The 21,762-nt window shown below is 33.1% G+C and overlaps 1 protein-coding gene and 1 non-coding gene across 16 annotated transcripts in view; both read right to left on the reverse strand.

Moving 5' to 3' along the window:
- Positions 1 to 21,762, reverse strand: part of LOC118204330 (uncharacterized) — a 1,054,928-nt gene that overhangs the window by 381,925 nt on the left and 651,241 nt on the right. The window lies entirely within an intron of this gene.
- Positions 18,463 to 18,536, reverse strand: TRNAS-GCU (transfer RNA serine (anticodon GCU)). The gene has a single exon. It is a non-coding gene; the product is annotated as a tRNA-Ser (tRNA).

Here is a 21,762-nt window from a genome sequence, read left to right on the forward strand (position 1 = left end):
AATTTTTCATCTTTCCTGCTTCGAAAAATACCTAATGTCTCTACAAGCCAAAAGAGGAGTTAGCAGTTATTGCTGTTGCAACGATCGGAAGAAAGTCCACCTTTAATTGCTTAAGAGCATAAATGTTTAAAACAGTAATGTAGGGTGTTCCTACGGTATAGAAAAAAAGTGTAAATCAAAAAATGTTAGCCTACAGTCGTATTCGAGCCTTTTCTTTGACCCAAAGTGGACTACAAACCGGAACTTTCAACAAACATGCAGAAGACCTTAAAAATCATAGGCGCAGAGACCTGACGGGTGCAGAAAAAAGTCATTTGGTATACACTGCTCAGGTTAACACATAGCGTCACTCCCAGCACTTTAATTCCTCTTGTGTATTCTCTGTTTTCATAGTTATAGAAATCAAAACTGCTACTCGTATTAGTTTTAGTAATCTGGGAAATTTATTTGGATATCGTCCTTGCTTTTAATATTATTTTTGTATTTTATGCTTTATTTATTATAGTTAACTGCTTTGGAGGACTGAAATTCTCATTTTTTTTTAATATAAAAATAGTAATTTCTTTTTCTCTTTACTCCACGTTACGCAAATAATGTTTCCTGGGAAAGCATTTTCTCTGTAAAGAGGGAAGAAATAAGAATACATTATGAAAAGAATCGACTTGCAGTTCATAATGCGCAGTATGGCCTTTACCTTTTAATGAATCAGGATATTCTTTAAAGTCACTCTGTTAAGATATCTCCCTTCTCACTGCATGCCTTTGTGGTAGAATTAGAAAGCGAATCCCGGTGTAGGCATTGCTCACGTTTCATATTTCTTGTTTCGACAAAACATAAGGCTGTACAGCGAGGACCGAATTAAAAATGTGGTGGACTATCGTTCGCTACCAGCAGGATTTGGTGATTAAGTCCCCGAATTCCCGTTGTCTGCAAAAATTTTAAGTATTTTCTCTCCCCTTAACGCGTGTCTTCATGGTGTAATTGGAAAGCGTATTCGGCTAGCATTCGGAAGGTTCGGAGTTTGAATTCCGGTGAGATTACTGCACATTTTTCATGTCTCCTTCTATGAAATTAAATGCCTAATAGTCCCTGCAACTCCTCAAAAAAGTGGAATTTCAGAAGGTAAACCGAAATTAAACCCTCTTCTGAGAAATGGTATTTTTAAAATTAGTTCATGAATATATGTAAATGTAATATGTCTTAATTTTATGTAAACATATGACTAATGTTCGTTTCCTATATTTAAACATCAGATTCTTTATGCTCTAGGAAAGTCTAAATATTCGTGGTCAGAATTTCTCCTATTTGATAAATATCACAATTTCAACTGTATACTACCATCTCGAGGAGAAGTAAACATTGACCATTTCATCATTAAATGGATATGTTCTCTAAGAACTTCCCGCAATGAATGAAATGAAGGCCCTAATAATTGGAGTCTGGTGTACTGTATCAATGAAACGAATACATCCGCTATAAAAACTTTATTTATTTATTTTCGCATTTCACAGGAAAACTGGTTCATGTTTTAATCTTTTTTAAACCTGAGTATATTTTGTAATCATTGAGATGAAGAATTCAGGTAATAATTCATCACTAACGTTAAACATACTAAAGATTTAACTCGGATGCGCTAAATACACTGGTGTGCAAAAATTAAGGATGAGACGGTTTTTTCAATATAACTTTGTACAAAAGCTTTCCAAATCAACACATTTAATATCGTAAAATCCTCAATACGTAAGGACATGAGTAATGTAAGCAACACTTACTAAAAGAGAAATCAGAGGGATAAAAAGAAGCTTTATTGAAAAAGTAGCATGGAGCGCAATGCGACTGAAGACCGAAACAGCCCTGTGATGGGTGTCCAGCAAGAAATATCCGGTCTTTGATAGAGGATATGATCTCCCCTGACTGCTAGGCAGGTTTCACAGCGTCTGCCCATGCTGAGAATGAGGGTGTCAATGAGTTGTTGAGGCATTACTGGTGGTAAGGTACGAGCTGCCAAGCGTCTGCCTAGAAAATCCCATACATGCTCGATGGGATTGAGATCCGGAGATCGTGCCGGCCAATCCAAACGTTCAATATCCTCACTCTCTAAGAGCTGTTCGGCAGCTACTGTGCGATGACATGGTGTATTGTCGTCCATGAAAAGCAACTGAGGACCCATAGCGCCTCTAAAAAGACGCACATATGGAAGAAGAATCTTGTTACAATAACGGGTCCCGTTGACTGAACCTGCGTCGAAGATATGAAGGTCTGTACCACTACCAAGCATGATGCCTTCCCAAACGAGAACACCGCCACCTCCATACCTGTCCCTTTCAATGATGTTCGAGGGATGATTGCGGCTTCTCCGCTCTCTGCAGATGAGTATGCGATGAGAATCGCTACTCAGACTAAATCTGCTCTCATCTGTAAAGAGTACTCGTCCCTATTCATTGTCTGTCCAATTCCGGTGTTCCCGGAACCACAGAGAACGCCTTTTCCGATGGGCAGGCGTTAGAGGTACACACTGTACAGGGCGTCGTGCAAATAGACCACCACCGTGCAGTCTTCTGGCCACGGTAAAACGCGATATCGGTCGTCCAGTCGCCTGTGTCGTGTGTCTAGCGATTTCTCCCGCTGTCTGTCGCCTGTTTCTTCTGGCCTGTAAGGCAATATACCGGTCATCTGCGGGTGTCGTTCCTCGTGGACGACCACTACTAAACCCCCCGGATAGCTGTTCCTGTAGTTTGAAATTGTCTTCAAAGTCGTGAAACGATGCTGTGAGCAATTCCGAACTCTACAGCCACACTTGTCACACTGCGGCCTTCCTCCAACTTCCGAATTATTCGACCTCGGGTAAAAGCATCCAGATGTCGTCTAACAGATTGATTATTCGCCATTTCTCGCTGAGGCAGCAACTCGGTGTGATTTTAACTGCCATACGGCGTGCAATCACTCTGCCAGAAATACTGATCTTACACCGACAACATGCTTTATACTACTCAGACACTCCCCCATTACGTCTACCTGCATATCTGCGCATGTGCTACCGTACATCACCTTACTTAATCTCATGATTGGTCTTTCTGTCCGCTCTGCCTCTTCGTTCAGCTGATATGCTAATTTTTCGACTTCGTCCTTAATTTTTGCACACCAGTGTAATTCTTACCGCATTTTCTCCTTGATAAAGGCTTAATCATTCACTAAACACAGCTGTGCACTTTTAGCTTTAACGTCGCTCATGCTGTTATGCAATTGAATGAAACATGCCAAAATGAAAATTATCTTATGTTTTGAAACCATCTGTTTCCGTAAAATAATTTTTTATTTAGAAATAAAATATTTGCACAATGCCTCAAATTTAATTCATTTATAGAATGATTCGTAATGCTATTTTAGTCCTCTGAGCATTATGACCGGCTTTATCCGGTCATCAGAAGTTTTGCTACTTGGCATATATTAGCTTATCATTTATATTTTGATTTCTTACGTACTTTAATTATGTACATATAATCTTAATGAATGTAAGTTTATGAAAATATAGACTGAAATAAGTAATTATACAAACTCAATTAATAAATGCTGTTTAAATAAAGGTTTTCATGACAGATCTAAAATACTGTACCGCTCAGAGGGTAAATTTTAGGGAAGTTAACTTTAATGATGATAACAAAAAGTCTTTAAAAAACAACATTTTTTACTGCCCACGGAAAAGATTAAAGTACTAAAATAAGAAAGGGTCTGCTTGCGTTGAACTAAAAATCAATTAATTTCAAAATTATATGAATAACTAATTATTAATATAAAAATATATCAGTGCTACTGTTTAATTATAGTAATATCTTAAGCACTACAGCTGAATGCTGAAAAAAGGCTGTAAATTATAAGGAAATTGTAATTCGTATTAATATATCAGCAAATGTTTTTTTTTAATTTGTTCATAATTTAATACAAAATATTTTGATGAACGTAAGTACCATTAAATTAAAAAACATTATTCTGATGGTTAACTGAACTAACTCATAACTATTTTCTGACGATAAACGAAATCGGTAACTCCAGGCATGAACATGTTACTAGACTCAGGGGAAGCTTTTAGAATTGTAATATTTAATTTATTAAATACAAATCTATCACTATATTGAGAATAATTTTATATTTAGTACCTTTGTTTTTTTAACATTTTGTCTGTTTAATTCGTTTGATATATTGAGCCATTTATACAATGAAGAATTTGTAATTTTTTAACAACATGTCATTACTCCATATGAGACTTTATTCTTGAATATTATTATTTTTATTTTCATCAAGTTTCTTTTCATAACTGACTACAAATATTCAGTTGGATTCATATCTACACAGTATTTTACGGCAATAATTTGAAAATATCTAAAAAAGAAAAGGAATTTGCTGTAAGTTAAATTGTGCTCTATCGCAAATAAAAAGATAGTTTTTGCTTTTATAATAATCTCATATTCAAGAAAAAAGTTACATTTTATTTTTAAAACATACATATATTCCTATTATCTCAGAATGCCCTTCTGAGCCAAAAGCGATGTATCACTGTTTTAAGATTTTTTTTTAAATCTGAAGAACAATAAATAAATATTTAAAAATTTTTCAGCGGTTATCCTTTGATTAAACTTATTTTCATTAAGGAGAGTTTGAAGAACTGCGATTTCGGAAGTTTGAAGTTTTTCCCTGACCCACTAGAACATTCATAAAAACATTAGGAGCACTCAATAAGTAACAGATAAACCTAAATTAAAATAATTCACCAAAACACTAACTTAGCAAACGGTAAATATATGAAATGAACTGCATCACAATTTGTAATCCAGAGGCAAACATATTGTTACTTTAAAGAATTCTAAATTTTTATAGAAGATTACTATTTATTTAATGTTTTCCTCATTAAATTAAACAGAAATGTGCATATTTTCAAAGAACCCATAATTTAAACTTTTAAGTTTCAAGAATAACACTTTTATAAAATACTTTTATTAAAATAGTTAACTTTTTATTCAATCTATTATCATTAGAGAACTATAAATTATGTCCTTAATAAACACCTTCTACATCACATCGTAACAATTAAACTTTCTAAACGTTAATTCCGAATTTATTGAAAAGAAGTTGCCATTATCAGAACCTTTCACAGGTATTTCAATGAAAATGGTAAAAATATAACTTCATTAGAATTTCATTAAACTATGGGATTTACATATAAAGTACTATAGCAACTAAACTGGCGTTTTCTTATATTTTGACAAAGAAAAATATCAAAATCATTTTGCGTTTGAATACAGGAAAAATTTGTTATCATATGATATGCACAGCAGGTTGAGAAAGAACATCTGCTCCATTGTATATTGAATGTAAGTAATAAGATGGCATTACTTGCAAAGCTGTCAATAGAAATTCTCCATTCTAAGTAAAGCATTTGTAAAATGAGACATTGCCTATCATCTAGTGTGTCTATGCATACAGAATATAAGATTCCGATTTAAAGCAACATGAAATTTAAAAATTCGAGTAAAGACATAACTTATCTTCTGCAAAACAATTCGAAACTAAAATTCTTTAATTTGTTTATAATAACATTTCGATCGAATGACATTATTTACAGAAGCATCTATATGTATATCACTAACAAAAGGAAATTATTTTTATTCATCCTCGGTATTAAAGTGAAGAGATTTACAGGCGTTTTAGAGTAGGAAGCATAGAAGAGAAAAAAAACTGTGCACTCGCAATAAATCGAAAAATGGATATTTGCCTGGCTCTCTGAAAATTGGTCTCACCCGAGGCTGCCTGTTACACCTGTGCTTGGAACAGGTTGTGACTACGATACTGTTTCATTTAGTTTTGGTACGCAGTATTAATCCACAAGTAAAATGATATTCCATAAATAATGAATCGGATATAAACGCAAATACGTATAATTTATTTATTTGCATACGTAATACAGTATTTTATAATTTTGCATAAGTAATACAGTATTTTGTAATTTTGTTATTTGCAATTTCTTTGCATATGTAATACAGTATTTTATAATTTTGTCAAGTAAGTTATTAGATCTGAACCTTCATTAGTGCACTTCGTGTTCATGTGGAAACCTAAACGATTTTGAAGTCAGACTGTCTGAAGCGCCACGGTCTGGTGATCCGAATTCATAACGGAACTGGCCACGTTAAGCACTATACCACAATACTGCACTCTAGGAATGACACTTACCTTCTTACACTTGAAGAGTGACTGGGTAGAGTCAGCAGGCCCAGTTGCCCAAATCTAGGTGATAATTAATTACCACAGTATTTCTCAACCCTTTAGTATTTGTGACCTAATTTTCAATAATAATTTTCGTCTCGCCACTCCCTCTCATACAATAATATTTTGAGAATTTTACTACACTACGACCTTAATTACAAACCTTACAAATTATTAAGAGTAAACAAATATTGCCAACATCAGTCAGTCTATTGCATTGACAAAATCAACCGATGCCCCTCTGTCAGCCGTCCACCATATCTAGAATGGACGCGAGAGCCCTGCAAAACCTGTATAAATGCTGCTCTTTGTTCAGTTCCAGCCAGTCTCAGTGGATTCGGTCCTTTTATAGATATGGAATTAGTCGTGAATGTATACTATATTGTAATTTACATGTTAATTGCAATTCACAATATTAATTATTTATGGCACTAGATTTATACAGAATCATGCATAAAATTTTAAGCGAGCGTAAGCGAACATGAGAGGATAGTGTAGTATCAACAAGTGCGCAAACCAAGTGTGGTTCCGAAATCAAAATCAAAGAAATATTCAAAAATCAAAGAATAATAGAATATTTGAATTTTGGGTTTATTAGTATTGGAGTAAATGAAGAAAAATGGCCCATGTGTGTCATTTGCTCAAATGGTATGGCGGCAGATATCATGAAACCTAATAAATCGTCATTGGAAAAGCTTTATAGTGAGTACGTTAACAAAACATGATAATTCTTCGAATTAAAATTAAAGCACATAAAACGCAAAAATAATTTTTTTAAACAAAATGTGTCAGTGAATGAAAAAGATGATTTCATATAAAATAACGAGATGTAAAAACCCTCACATCATTGGGAAAAGTTTGTTTTGCCAGCTGCAACACAAATTGTAGAAAATATAGTAATTGTAGATAATTCTGACAAACAATTGCAGTCTACCAAATGATACTGTTGGCCTTTGAATTAGTGATATAGCTACAGATGTACAGAACTAGGCTTTCGGGAAGCTGTGTGACAAATTGTTTTCAATTCAGCTTGACTGAGGCAACCGATAGCAATAAAGATGTTCATTTCATTGCCATATTCGAATATTCGATTTGTGATGACTTCCCTGCAGTAGAAGAATTACTTTTCTGCAAACCAATATAACTTAAAGCAACAGCACTGGCTTTATGCGCTATCTAAAATGATTTTATAAATTAAATAAATATAAAGTGCAAAAATTGCCGCAATATGTACCGATGGTGCTCGTTTAATATCTGGAAGACTCTAAAGTGTACATGCACCTGTAAAACAAAAATTTCCGCACTATACCTGGATACATTACATGTTCCACAGAGAAGATCTAGCTTCCAAAGAAATGAGTCCAGATCCTATGATTGTTCTAACAACGGCTGTAACCGTACAAAATTATATAAAAATGACGATATTAAAATCAAGAATATTTTCTGCAGTTAAAAAAGATATGGATACAGTACATTCAGAGTTACTGGTTTATTGCGAGGCAAGATGGTGACCATGTGGAAATTTTTGCAACGTGTTTATAAATTAAGACATTAAATTGCTATTTTTATAAAAGAAGAAAACCGACCGGCAGCTAAGAATTTCCGAGATGGCTTACTTGTGATAAAATTGAGCTACTAAATCGATGGATTCGAGAAATTAAATACTTCAAATTTTCAGCTCCAAAGAGTGAATACACATATGTTGTGTAGGTTTGATAAAGTTAATGCCTTTCATAGAAATTGAAATTAGGGAGTAGAAATTTAAACCAAAAATCTTAGAAATGTTTGCAAATGTGAATGAATGTGTTAAATCTTAGAAGGTAGAAATGTTTGCAAATGTGGATAAATGAGTTAAATATTACAAGGCTGAAGACCAACGTGTGAAAGTTGCTTTACTAACCATTGTAAATCATTTAATCATGCTGGCAAAGAGTTTAGAAAAGATTTTTCTGCGTGACGACAACTTGGTACTAAGTTAGGAAGGGGTTAGGCATCCATTTTAAAACAGTCGTGAAGATCTCTCAACTCCCGAATAAGAAATCCTAATACATTTTACAACATGTGACGAAATTAAAAGATAATTTAGTAATAAATCACGTTCTTAATTTTGGACAAGGGCGGATGATGAGTTTTTCTGAAGTGAAAACAAAAGCAATTAATATACTATTACTATTTTCAGCATCCTACCCTTGCAAAACCAGATTTTCTGCTGTGGCTGCTTTGAAAATAAAATATAAACCTCAGCTAAATATAGAAAAGGAATTCAAAGCTTCTATTTCTAATATTAAACTTTCCTTCGAAAAACTTCCAAAGACAAGCCCAAGGGAGTCACCAATAATTTAGCATTCATATGTTAATTATTAATTACATCGTGCACTATTACCACAGTCCTGTTTATAAGTATATAACTTTAGTGTAAATACATATTTTATTTTTTAGTATGTCAAAATATACTTTGTTTTGATTTCCTTTCGGTAAATTAATCAAATTTTTAATAAAATTTTCCTTTTGATATGCCTTCATTTATTGTTCGGCGCCCTCCCCAAAGATTCAGATCTGCTGGCTTACAATACTATGTTCTTTTAAATGCTACTGTAGAGACTATTAGCTTTTCGGAGCGGGGTACGAAAAAATAAATCCTCGCATTTGCCGGAAATCAAGCCATGGTTTCTTTAATCTTTATCTCCATATCACGATTATCAAACCTCAGTTATGCGCAAAGAAATGCAATAATTCTCTTCAGAACATGTTGAGAAGAAATTACTTCATTCATAAACTTCCTCCGCATTATACAATTTATAAATTTGTATCGGATTAAGGTGAAATAAGCGGGAAGTCTGGTTTTGAACGGAGACTCTGGGTTTATCTTCTACTCTTAGAATACAGAATTTGGATACTATTTGTTGATTTATTTTCATTCATTTTTATAGTGTTGTGGAGAAGAAATGCACTTTAAGGACTGAAGAGAGAAATGCAGTTCTACAGGATCTACTGAGAACTTTTTAAAATGTAAGACCTAAACCATAGTATTACAGCGACTTTCTGTAAAGAACAACATGTGTCAGCCAAAACTGTGTTCAGAGTAGGATCTCGGTATATTGATTTTTAGCATCCTGGATTTAGGATTCTTTAATGCCATACAAGCATTACAACATCAAGTTGCGCCTACCATCATAGACCATCTATTCTAATTGTTTATACTTCATTCGATGCGTTAAGTACCGACACATTAAAAGAAGCTTATTTGATTTACGTTAATTTAGCTTAATTTGTTGTTTGACTATATATTATTACTCTAAATTAATGCTTTTCTGACTTTGCAGCAGATCTTGGAAATGCGCTATGCAAACTGGCGGGAAAAATTATAAGCATCCACATATAGAAAAGGCAAAACTTCGATCTCAAAACGCGCTTCGAGAATTCATTACTTATGCCAGAGAATTTCTTAATTCTGCCTATTAGGCAATAAATACTTTTACAATTAAATAACATATATTAAATGTAAAATAAAAGTTAAACACACATTTATTAAACTCATATTTTGTATCGCACATAATAAATTATACTTGTGTCTTCAAATTAGTGACAGAGTAGGAAAACATTGTTTTTAAGAATGGAATAATCATTTCGATACAAAAAAATATACAAATAGAACAATTATTTCAATATGGAAGGGATATTAATATTCAATAACGTATTTAAATCCAACCTGGGATAAAAATGAACCATGCCTTTAAAAAATTATCGATCGAACGTGGGGAGACAAATGTGAAGAAGCAAATAAAATGTCATAGCAGTCATTTGCTTTATTTGCGCAAATGTGAATTCCACTACCATTACATGTTAGAATCATATTCAGCTGCTTCTGATGATAACTGCAGGAGAACATTCCGTGTCATGTGGACAAACAGAAACTCCAAATACTTTTTCTTCCTAATACTGATTTTCTGTCTTTATATTAATTTACTCCTTTCAGTTATGAAAACCTAAACTCAGCAAAATATCGAATATTACTATAATTCACCTGCATATAAGTTAAATTCTCTTTTAAAATAATATAGTGAAAATTTTATAAAAATATAAATACACAGTTAGAGCAAGCATTATCTCTGACAATAGACCAAATAGGATCTACGAGTAAAAGTCTTCTGGTCAGCTTGTGAATTATTGTTGTCTGTGAATCGTTAGAACAAAAGCATGAACTCCTTTCTTTAGCACCAAAAGCTCAACATATGTACATTGGTGGCCAAAATTGTGGACACTTTTGGAAATTTTTACGTTTTTGAACTTTGTATGCTTATAGAAAACGTTACGTTTCACAAAATGCAAACTTGTATATATCATTTTAAAGAGAATGTATTACTGAATTCAATTCAAAACACAAAATTCAATTATTTGCAATACAAAAAAGTTAAACGATAATAGTTATAGATATACATTAGATAGTGATGATTGCAGTGAGTTATCAGTACTTAGTACGGTACCCTTTATTTTTGATTACAGCTTCACATTGACGTTTCATTGAGCTGACAAGAGTCTTAAGCTCTTCTTTCGTTATTACCTGATGCCAGGAAACAATTATAGCCTCAATTAGTTCCCTTTTATTTGATGGGCGCCTCATTCGGACAAGAGTTTTCAAACGGTGCCACAAATTTTCGATAGGATTGAGGTCAGGACTGTTTCCTGGCCATGACAACAATTTAATGCTCTTTGTACGAAACCACTCTTTCGATATTTTGACCGTGTGGCAAGGAACAGAATCCTGCTGAAAAATAAACGAAAAATTATTGGGAAAGAGATCTCTGATCTAGGTGTCCAATCTACTCTTTTATTTGATGTCATTGCTTCTTGACTAAATATTAAAAATTTTTACAAAAATTCCTATTTGTAATTGCAGTGTATAAGAAACAGGTCCTCCTTCTACAAAACAAAGAAAAATAATGAATTGTTTCAAGTGTAAACATGATGTCAGCTTCTACTGGCAGTTACTAACATTTGATTGGTTCTCAGAACAAGAACAGTGATTGGCCAGGAAAACTAGACATTGCAAACCACTTCATAACTGTGTTTTTTATTTATATTAAAGTACATATACCTTTTTTGTATTTCAAATAATTGAATTTTGTGCTTTGTATTGAATTCAGTAATAAATTCTCTTTAAAATGATATATACAAGTTTTCATTTTGCGAAACGTAACATTTTCTATAAGCAAAAAAACTCAAAAACATAAAAATTTCCAAAAGTGTCCACAATTTTGGCCACCACTGTATTTGTTTAAATTTATTGTTTATGGTGAGTGGAATTTTCAAATTGTATGAATGATATATTTTGCCTTAGAAGCTTCTTTAAAGTGTAAGCAAACAGAAAACAAGAAACATAAGATTATTTGTACAATTTATAGATAGGAAAAGATATATTTCAAAGTGAGATGAGGAACTATAAATTACAGTAGAAACTCGAATCACGAATGCTTGAATTAATAAATAAATTAGCTGAGCAAAAAATCCTCGAATAACGAATGATGTCTCGAGTTACGAGTCTCAGGTTGGCAACATATGCTTTCGAAAATGTTATGAAGTAACCTATGCTCTATAATTAACACTAAGGAACTTAACGGAATATCATTTTAATATTTTTCATTAACTAACTCTCATTAATAAAACCTGGCAAAAAGTGACTAACAGGACTAAGAATTCGACCTGGAGAAAATTATGGCCTGTCTGGGTTACATGCAAGGACTTTGAACGCTTTGACGTTCAGGCCACGTTTTGTTATCTATGACATAGTTATGCTTCTAGGCAAAATCATGGGCTAGGAAATTAACAATAAATGCGTGGAGAAGTTACTAGACAACTATAAAAATGTGCCCAATAAAAAAACACCTATAATAAATTCATAAGAAAAAAATGTTTGTGAATGGTTTTGAAAAAAACGTCTTCAGAAAATGAGGAAGAAAGAAAAACTATCTTAATTCTCTAATCCGCGAAATCTATGAAAAAAAAGAGTAAGATGCAAAGTTTTCATGTAATTATATAATCCTGAAAAAACAGTAGCAAGTTAAACGAAGGTAATACCAATATAGAAGGGAACGAAGAATCAAACGAAGACTCTTTGCTTTTAAAAAAATAATAAAAAAAAAAGAAAGAAAAGAAGATGCTTCCTAAAAACAGTGATGCTTCTACGAAAGGGAAACACCTCATAAAAACAATAACATTCCCCCCTAAATTGTCTCGCATGACTTGCACTCTTCTTCATGCAGATACAGTAGAATTTAATAAGTTTCAGTTTATCTGTGTAATACTGTGTTTAGCGTTTTTTTTTTTTTTTCTCCATTGTTTGTTAAGGATTTCATTGATTTCGCGTTATGAACTTACGCGTAAAGTACTGTTGTAAAACTTAATAAGCAATCATCTGTGGTCTAGGAAGGAATAAACTAATTTTACATTAAGTCCCACGGGGAAAATTTTTTCAGTTTACGAACATTGCGTTTGACGAATGACATTCAGGAACGAATTAAATGCGTGAATCGAGGTTTCATTGCATATCGAGGTTTCATTGCATATTGACACTGAAGATGTTTAAAAATACTTGTACTGCCATGCGCACTATGTATGACATTAGAAACATAGTTTATGAATAACATTCATCAGTAAATGTTGATAGAATACTGAAGTTATTTCTATCCAAAAGACGTGTTTTTAAAAATTAAAACAGAAATTACAAATTTTTAAGCAATGCATATATAATTTTAAATCACTTAGTTTGTCACACAAGATAAAAAGCACTTTTGTAATTTCAAAAATTAATCTATTTTAATCATCGCATTTCACCTCTGCATGCTTTCATGGTGTAAGCAAACATTGGTTCGAATTCCGGCAAAAGCACACTTGTTTAAGCATGTTTCCTGACTTCCAAAGTGCCTAATAGTCCCCATTAATGTTTTGCCTCAAGATTTGCAACAGTCACGGAACTGATAGGAAAAATTGGCCAGGAAAGTTAAACAAAAAATTTTTTTTGTTTCCGAAGAGGGAGAGAATTTACATTAGGCTAGGGCGTATGCGTAATTTACACTACGCTAGGACGTGTACTATGGCAATGTAAATATAATAATGAATGTAGCATGACGTGAAAATTGAAAGTCTCTACCATAGATTCATATAATTTCAAAATCATATAATTTATTTACATCTCTTTAAACATTACACATATAAAAGGATATATAAATGAAAAGACATATTTAGTCCACCTACTCGCAGAAATTTAGTTATTCACTATCTAGATAGCAGCATGTTAAAAGCGCTCTTTCACGCAGTCTTTAATTAAGAACAATTATTTAAAATTACACTTGGATATGTGATACTTTCTAAATTATTTACATTTTATTTGAACATAATTAGTTTCTATTCATTAAAAACATTTCCGTAGCAGAAAATGGCAGAATAAAAAAAGAAGTCTCAAAATAAATACTACTAAAACAAAAAATAAAAAAAAAATTGTGAATACTACATACAGAATAAGAGTGAAAATAAAAATCTTGATTACCTTCTTTAATATTCAACAGCAATGATTCTAAAAAGTATTCAAATTCATTCATTCATTTGATTTCAATATTATTCCATTGCATTTAAATAAAATTTTGCCACTGAATAACACTCTGCGTGTTTCAGAGAGAATTAAAATCAGTCCCTTTTAACGTCACTGTTAACTGTAGTCGAAAGTAAATTGCAAGGAAAACAGAATCTTTAAAGGGAAATAATTTGCATGTGCCGAGAAAGACTTGCTCTTGGCGAGAAGACGTCAAGCTAATTACGCCAAATGGTAATTACGGAAGAGAAACCTTGGTTTCGAGAAAAGGTTAGGGTTTTAATTTCTCTAAGGGTGAATTCAATTTACCTAGCTGTGCAACTGCTTCAGTTTCATTTCGCAGACATGAAGTTTTCAAATCTTGATCAAATTAGAAGCCATAAATGCAAGTGCTGACACTCAAAATCCATATCTGAATAGAACGTTCTCTGACAGAAATAATTAGCAGAAACTTTCCTCTCCCTACAATTCCTAAAATAAAAATACCAAAGTTTGCGTGAAGTCGTTTTGTTACTTTCTGGAAAAAATAAGGAAAACGTCCTTATGACAGGTGCAATTTTATAACAATCCAGGCATTAGTTAATAGCTTACTAGTGTGGGATAATCATATATGATGCTTGTAGAAGGTAATTATGGCATTTATATAACTCCAGTTGCAACATTTCTTAAAGCAAGGAGGAAATATACCTCCAGCTGTTGTTATTGTTCTTGTAACGAATCCGTCTGATTTCAATATAATCTAAATCAGGTACAGGATTTCATAGTACACTATCGGAAAAGGGCTTATCGTTCGCAAAGGCCTTGGACACAATACAAGAATACAAGGAAGAGTGTGCTCAGCCCTGTCCGAAGTCTGACAAAGAACAACTCAAGAAGAAGATCCCCAGAGTAACATATCCCTGTTTCGGTTCAAGTATCTCTATGCCGCAAAATTATTATATATTTACAGCACTCATGCCTTCTCTTTTGTTCAAACTAGGCCTAACGATATTACAGTCGGCACCGTTAACCACTATGCAGAATAGAATTGCTATATATTATTATAAGGAGAATATATATATATTTCTTACAAAGTTTGTTAAATAAAAAAGACATATTTTCATTCGCAGAGTTTTTCAAAATAAGCAGCAGAAATGTATAGAAACGCCCTCAATACAATCGGTGGAGAAAATTTGCAGGGAAAAAGTAGAACTTCTGTATTGTAGCAAAATTCATTTAATTATTTAATTACTGCTTATCAAAATTTAATTTATTAATTATTCTAAATTTATGCTACACAACGTGTATTTCTTTTTATTGATTAGTTGCACTGATATGGTTTAAATTTAATTGGGATTTTTTGTACGAAAGATTGGTAACTTCTTTTCACTCGTTACTTGCAAACACGCTGAAACACACAATTGAATTGGGTAAATTTCCACGTAACAAACTAGGATTTTTGTGACTTAATTTAAGTTTAACTCTTAATATTTAATATCAGTAGAAGCAGAAAATTAGATCTTTAATTTGAGACCACTTTCATAATTCTAGCTTGAGCAGATTTTAAGTTAAGCCATTTAATTAACGAAAAACTTGTTAAGTCATTGTCTTACAAAAAGGGGAAAAAATTTCGAAAAAGCTCACTTTGTAACAAAAATTTCGTCTTTGGTTGACGTGGGAAGCGATTTCCTGTGGGGTAGTTAAAAGTAAAGAATATGTATTGTTAAGAAGGAAAGCTTCGCAGCAGGAGTGGCTCCCTCCAAACGAAAAGTGACACAACTGCGCATGCGTGAAATATCTGTCGCCAAAAAGCGCCAAAGCTCGAAACTGATGTCGAAGTTCGAACAGGTTCGACGGTCACGTTTATCAAGAGTTTAAAGCTGTGTGACACCATTTTTTTCCCCAGATATTGACAGATATAAAATCAGACATCAAACTGCGATATGGATAATACAAGTTCAACTAGTAAAGGAAAAAAGCACGAAAATTCGAGTTTAAATTATCGCGAAAAGTCAAAGAACGATTCATCTTAACCAGTGTTCCTCAATTTCCTGTACATGTGGCGAAGGTGGAAAATCTCGGCCAGGTACATCACAAAGAAGGAAATTCTCGACAACAGGTTCCGTCGCCAAATCCCTTGGCAAATTGTACCTTTTCTTTCTAGCGGCGTAGAAGACAAACTGGCTTACATTACGTCTATGGAGCCTTTCCTTCTTCACATAGACTTTCTTTGGCTGAAAGTTTTGGCTTTTGGCGTGGCCTGCACCAAGCGTGGATTTGGTTTGGCGTGATATTAAGTTCGTTTTTAGTTCAACATTCGAAAAAAATATAAATTTTGCATAGCTTAAGCTGGGAGTTTTTGAAAACTGGTTTTTTCACCTTTTCGGGCGGGGGTTTAGCCAATGTGACTAACCCGTCATATCTAAAAGGGGCTGTTCTCAGGAATCCCTTCTTCTCTTGCACGCTTCGGTACTCGCTGTTAAACACTTGCTCTGACTTGGCGTCTGTTCCCTTGAGGCTCACAAGATGAATGTCAAAGTAGCGGATTCTCGTGGCCTCGACCCGAGAACTTTCTGCATTGCGAAACTGTAGTAGTTTCTTCAAAAATGCTATAAGTTCTTCTTAAATTTAACTATGCTTCTTTGATTCGTTCCCGTCTAAAGTTCTACTGCAATACTCTTCAAAATCAATCTACGTGGCCAGTATTTGAAAGCATCTGAATGTTTTGGCACAAAAGAATGTTTCCTAACTCAATTACGTTTTCATCTTCGAGGTTTTTTGAACTGACAAATGTTTTCTTCTCGTCAAGAATTGTTCCGACCCATGAGCTTCAAGGAAAAAAATAATTAATTTTCTCTGGCTGGTTACGTGATTTGCTTTCACGAAATCTTTAACGTTCTATAGAACTTTTGGCTCCGCTCGTCGTCTCTCTCTTCGGCGTGAGTTTTTCGGGAAGATGTCTTGATGTTAGCGTCTCAAACTTTATCTTTGAGTGCCTGAATTATCAGACATTTCTACATCCACTTATATTTGAGTCTGATGCCAGGTTCCCATTCTTCGCCTGCCTGAGCCATTGGTTCTACATGAAGGAGATCCATGTAACCTATTCGTATTATTCCCGTGTGACCGCATCGTCGTTCCTCAATTTTACAGATAAGTCATAATCCACTTCTCTCTTATTTTTTTTCAACTTTGTTTACTATCATTATTGGTCATCGGTAGGATTGGTTAAGTTAAATAATCTGAATTTGTGAGGGAATAATAGTTTAACCATGCTAAACTTACTAGAAGTTCAAACTGAGTAGTAACGGAAGACCTTGTTAGAAATAAAAGGAAAATTTTAAATAGATATTTAAGTTAATGGATTTTTTGTTAAAGTTAATTGAATTTTGTTAAGGTTAAATAATTTTGCTAAGGTTAACTGTTTTTCGTGTCTCAGATGGCTTGAGAAAACGTTCCCTAATTCCTTTGGCAAGAAATTGTTACTGTAAATTATAATTTTGTTTACTCCTAGGATATTGTTAAAGTTGTTTTCCTTCTTAATGATAATTGATTTGTATGTGCAATATTTGTTCTGTAATAATACTCCGGTGTGAAACTTATGCAAAGATTTAAATTCCTCTTGTAGATTGGTTAAAGTTGCCCTTCTTTTGAATGATTAATTTTATGGGCTATAGGCTAGTAATTCTAGCGTTAAACCTGATGTTGGAAAATATCCTTTGAAACAAAATTTATGAAATTGATAAATTGGAATTTAAATGTATCGGAAAAGGCTAAATGTAATAGAAAATGATGCAAAATTTAGAGTATAGCTTATGTTGATTTTTTCAGATTTTTCCGGAAAAATCCTATTGTTTTTTTGATTTTTATCACAATTACTACTGAATTTTAACAATGCCTTTTGCAAAATAAATTGACATGTTTTCTTTGGATTAAATTATTTGTATGTTTTATTTTACCCTACACTTGACTTTTCACCAGTACACCCTTAAATTTGAATTAGGATTTGTTAGGTCACACAACGCAATGAATTTTTTAAAATTTGAATTAGGTTGGTAGGAAAATTTAAATATTGTGTTCTTTGGTGTCTTTCATAAAAAGGCACAGAACACTTCTTATATAGTCACGTAAAGTTACAACTCCGTTAGTAACATGCTCATGATGCTTTTATTAGTATAAAATACAAAACAATATAACTTCTACTGCAATTTCATAGTGATGATTCATATATACTTCTGAGGAAACGCATACACATTTAATAACGATTTCCTGTTTTACCCCGGATGGAAGCTACCAACAGCCAAAATAAGCGTTAATTATTGTAGCTAATTCTTAATTGTGCTCGCACATATCTCGCATTCATTATGTAAATAGCATGAAAACAATTACGTAATTCAGTAAATAAATTCCTAAATATATTTGCGGATTTAGACGATGTAAAGATGCGGAATGTTTTGTAATTAACTAATTAAGATCACAAAACAAAGTCGTGTTGCTTGGTCCTTAGCATTTTTGCGACGATCTGAAGAAACAAAATGTTTTCATACTAAAAAACGGCAGCAACTTATCAACGTTATGGAATTTTACCTTGTAGACACGTTAGGTATTTTTGGAGGCAGGCAAGATGAAAAATGAGCAATCGCCTTCGCCGGGAGTCGAACCACGGACCTCTGGAATAGCAGCCCAGCGTGCAAAACCACTACACCACGAAGGCACGCCAAGAAGGTGGGAGAAATACCTTATAACCTTACTATTGCTTGTTACATCAGAATAGACATATTAAGTCCATTTACCTTCCCCGAACCATGTCTCACAACCATGGGAACGAAAATGTTACGAAACGAAAGGTTGAATCCTCTAATTTACTGAAATCCTATCATTTTCTCTGTGCGACGATGACGATATAAATGAAGAAAGAGTGCTACGTTCTTTAAGTGCTTTTTATAAAGTAACAAACTGTATACGAAATTTTCATGCGGATTAGAGAGCACGGTAAGTGTAAAGTGTGGCGGAAAGATAGAATAAATTATAATGACAAGGTGGTACTTATATATTTACACAGCCAGCTTAGTTATTAGAAATCATCAAATTTTCAAATTGCGCCAAACTCTGGAAAAGATGCTCTTAACAATCCCTCACACAAGAAAAGCCGCCATTTTCGTATATGTTTTTTTTTTTTTTTTTTTTTTTTGTTGTTGTTGTTGTATTTCAAGTTCCAACAATTTTTTACACAAATCGTGATATTTGTTGTTTTAAACTTAGTCTTAAAATAAGATCTTGTTGAATTTCCAAGCAATAGAAGAAAGTACGGAAAACTTACTGCAAGGAACACAAAATTCCGCTGAAAATTTTCTAAATGGAACAACGAGGAAATGCGCTTCCTCCATAGGCAGTATTACCGAGAATTGCACAAAGTCGGGTCTCCGCAATAATCTGATTTTTTTTAAAGGAAAACCGATTGCTTCGGGAGAAAAAGAGCGCAAAAAAAAAATTATACAAAGATTTGAAGAAGAATGTAAGGATTTATTTTGAATGTATCGGGTAATCCTTATTTAATAATTCAAATTTATATTTAAAATTGTTAAAGTCTTTTTCTTTTCCTATGTTGCTAATGTTTTACGAATTACGGTAAATATCGATAGTTTATGAAAGTGCTTCTCCTCGAGGTACAGGAGGGAACGCTTGGGAGATGGATGCTAAAATAAACGTATCACTTTATATTCTAAAATTTGTCACATTCCTGTTGCCCCGGCTGCACAATAGAAATAATGTATGAGATTCTACATTTCAGAATTATATTTATTTAATTGGATTTTAGAAATATTACAGCTAACAAAGCCAGGTAAAAGGATAGTAGTTGCAATATCAGATATAGCCGGGTACAGCTGCCTGTAAATAACTCTTAAAGTTGTAGATACCATAAAGCATTTTATTTTGGAACAGAAGACATGAAAAATATGCAGCGCCTTTGCCGGGGTCCGAATTCCAGACAATCCGATTGCTATCCGGGCGTACTTCCAATTACGCCAAGAAGACACGCAGATAGAACAATTCGCCAGCTGGATGACTTCCGTTCTAAGGAATAATCGCCAACCGGACACGTAGAAAGGACACAGAAAACACCTTACAAAGTTACTTCCTTGTTACTTACTGGTATAAACAGAATCCCACAGCAATTGTTTTTGTGATAAATGCATGTTAACTTCAGTAATTTTTTTCTTTTTGCTAAATAGGAAATGAGTAAATTTTGCCTTCATCTTTTAGAGATGATTACTGAAAATATTGAAATTTTTTCTACAGTTTTCCTTTTTAAATCACGTATTTCTAATTATAAAAAATACTGTTTTAATAAAAATATCATCAAAAAATACCATTGTCCTATTTGATATTTTATTTACAAAGTCTTCTTTGAAAGTCGAAGCAATCGCCGTTTTAAGTGGCTAAAGAATGAGTAGAAGATAAGATTTACTTGAATGGTATTTTTCTTTCTAGAAACTTCTTTTCTAAAAATATATTTATTTCTATTTGAGCTTTATAGCTTTTTCCCTTCTTTGAGAAAAAGTTCTCATTCAACAGAATGTTTTACAAACATATACGACAGAAATTTCAAATTCCATACTTTTGTTATCTCTAGTCTAATCTTGCATCTAAAATATTTTTCAAAATCTGTTTCATATGTGTACTTTCATCTTGGTTTAAAAAATCAGTTTTGTTATTCGGTGTTTCTTCCTTTTGGATGTGTAAAATATATGAAATTTCAGCATCCCATTTCCAATAATCAAAAACACTGAGACTGAAATAGTAAAACGCACATAAATTAAGAGTTATTCAAGTAGAAATAACATTAGTGGGATTTAAAAAAACAGTAAAAAAAGTGAATAAAATAAAGTTTTTTTTTTTTTTTTTTTTTTTTTTTTTAAAGTAAAATGTTCATTTTAGCATTACCTTATAAACAAATAAGCAAATTTTTCGTTACTTACAATCAGAACTAAATTAGCTAATAATACTAAATTGCTAATTTTGAATAATAATCAGAACTAAATTGCTAATTTTGAATTCTGATTGTAATTTCGAAGCGGTTCCTAAATGGCATTTTTTTTTACCAGTTTTACTTGTCTGACAATGGTCAGCAGAAGCCCAAGACATTCATCGTGGCAAGGAGTGAAATGCGCGTGTCGTTGCTAAGAGCTTTGAACACCATACAGGTGACAGCCCGACTTTAGCTCAGTTCGCCGTCAGTTTTGAGAAAGCGAGCAGCCAGAGAGTACGGTTCTCAGGATATTCCATCCCTCTTTCCGAACCATCAACCTCTCAAGAGGGCATTCGGCTTGCCGCATAATTAGAGTGTCCCCATGTCGCACAGAAACTATATTTATAAACATCCATACCTTCTCCGGAATTCGAACCCGGGCCTTCAGTAAGTCAGTCAGAGTAACCACTATTTCAAATGAGAGACGTTCCTAAACATTTTTTACCTGAGGCAAAAAAATAAAATTCCTTCTCTGTATGAAGCAAATCGACAATTATCTGCCCATTATTGTATTAAATAAACATTTCAGATCATAGCACCTTAACTTTTATAGCAATTTTTGTTCCCAGTCTTTATTTCCCGAAGAGGTATACATCAAACGTGTATAATTAAAAAAAAAAGCTTAGAAAGCACGGTTTGACGATGGAGCAAAAAAAAAAAAAAAAAAAAAAAAAAAAAGGTAGCTTTGAAAATTATAAAGTGTAATGCAAATTATATATTAACATATTGCGCTAAGCGTTCTGATTGTATTATTAGCTAATTTTAAGAGTTTGTTTAGATGGAGATACGTATAAATACAATATATATAATTCTGCCTTTTATATTTAATTTTCATGACCCAATTATTTAAAAAAATATGTGTTTATGCAGTTTATACAATATTCGTTTGGAACAAAAATTCGTTCTAAGC

This window comes from Stegodyphus dumicola, chromosome 4, assembly GCF_044657685.1.
Source record: "Stegodyphus dumicola isolate Sdum_Otavi_A_Nest chromosome 4, ASM4465768v1".
Taxonomy (NCBI): domain Eukaryota; kingdom Metazoa; phylum Arthropoda; class Arachnida; order Araneae; family Eresidae; genus Stegodyphus; species Stegodyphus dumicola.